The 1,880-nt window shown below is 38.6% G+C and overlaps 1 protein-coding gene across 1 annotated transcript in view; it reads left to right on the forward strand.

Annotated features, from left to right (window-relative positions):
- Positions 1–471: 471 nt before the first annotated feature.
- Positions 472–1,880, forward strand: part of ube2e2 (ubiquitin-conjugating enzyme E2E 2) — a 45,654-nt gene continuing 44,245 nt past the window's right edge. The window contains exon 1 of the mRNA XM_016464389.1: positions 472–705. The gene's annotated coding sequence lies outside the window, so the exon portion shown is untranslated. The remainder of the gene's footprint in view (positions 706–1,880) is intronic.

Genomic DNA, 1,880 nt, shown 5'->3' on the forward strand with positions numbered 1-1,880 from the left:
AAAATTATATAGATTATATATAAATGTTTTATATTTATTATAATGCACTAGTAATGCATAACATTTCCTTATTTTATTAAAATAATATATTTTTGTTAAATGTCAGAAAGTGTAATGTTCTCCCTTTATCATTATATTTACATAAAAGAATATATAAATTATATATACAATTTTTTCCAAATATTTTTTTCTATTAATATTTATAATATTATTAACATTAGGAATGCAGTAAAACCAAAATGAGTTCTCCTTCAGACAGCACAGTCTGTTAGTTTATTTTGTGATGAATGTGGCTAATACCAAGTTACTGCAGTTTTGCAACAGTAACTGTTATGGAAATTAATTACCATGGCACATTTTTGTCATGGCAGCTATTGCTGTCAAAGATGGTAAGTGTACAGTTTCATGCAATAATTTGTCTCTCTGTATTAGAGGTATAGTTCTAAGCCTGTCCTCTCAAGTGTGCAGAGCGTGCAGACACAAACACGTCACACTCGCACCCGGACGCGAGGGCGAACGCGCCGCGCGTGCACGGCCGAGGCGAGAGCGCGCGTAGAGGCGGTCCGGCTGCTTCAGTTTCTGCAGTCGCTTTTTTCTGCTACCTTCAGTTAAATAGCGACGAGACGAGCGGACGGCCCGACTCTGACTGCACGGTATCATCCAGAAAAAGCGAACCGGGACTCCACATCGACGGCCGCTCGGCAGGTAAATATCCTCGCGTGTCCGTCAGAGCCCTTCGACCGTGTGTGAAAAGTCGCTAAATGTCCCGCGAAAGTGCTTGTCCCCCCCCCCCTCAGTGTGCGGGGATGTGCGGGACGAGTCTCCTCCTTTGTGCCGAGCCAGCTGCTCATCGTGCTCATCACGGTGGAATCGTTGCACGGTTTTCCCCCCTCACGGTTTTCCCAGGCGTTTGGAGAATATCGCTCGACGAGGCGCGTTTGATCCGCGTATTGTGTGCGGCATCGCGAAGCGCTCGCGGCCTCCCGCATAAATAGACGCTCCTGTATAACGCGCATCGCGCGCGCAGCTGCTGCAGCGGCAGGGTTTCTGCGATACTGCCAGGTGCTCTTCACTCTGTACTATACACTAGATATATACTGGCAGCGAGCACCTCTGTGTGCTTAAAATGGAGAACACCCTTGATGTTGTGGTGACACCCTTTCGGGGTGTTCTGTTGAGTGCATCTTTATTATTTTGTGGCAAAATAAATACCTGTAGAGGTTAGGTTTGTGGACTTAAAATGATACCCAAATAATTACTATACTACAATAGTGCCTTTACAGCCAAAGTGTACTTTGGGATTCAAATATACCCTAAAAGGTGCAAGATTTGGTACCCTTTATGGGTGCAGATTTTGTGCTATAGAAGAATCACACATATTATGGTTAAAAATACTCCAAAAGTTAATTTTGTGGACCTAAAATAGTACATACCCTTATTATGTGCTGTTGTGGTACCAGTTTGCGCTACTGGATTGTTTATTCACAGCAAATATATATACTTTGGGTTTCAAAATACACCCCTGAAGAGGTATTTTTATTTATTTTTTTATGTTTTGTATTTTGTTTGTGTGTGTGTGTATGTGTGTATGTATATGTGTGTGTGTATATATATATATATATATATATGTGTATGTATATGTATATGTGTATATATGTATGTATATGTGTATATATGTATATGTATGTATATATGTGTATATGTATATGTGTGTATATATGTGTATATATATATATATATATATGTATGTATATGTGTATGTATATGTATATGTGTATATATGTATGTATATGTGTATATATGTATATGTATGTATATATGTGTATATGTATATGTGTGTATATATGTGTATATATATATATATATATATATATATATAT

Source organism: Sinocyclocheilus anshuiensis, unplaced genomic scaffold (assembly GCF_001515605.1).
Source record: "Sinocyclocheilus anshuiensis isolate Anshui unplaced genomic scaffold, SAMN03320099.WGS_v1.1 scaffold552, whole genome shotgun sequence".
Taxonomy (NCBI): domain Eukaryota; kingdom Metazoa; phylum Chordata; class Actinopteri; order Cypriniformes; family Cyprinidae; genus Sinocyclocheilus; species Sinocyclocheilus anshuiensis.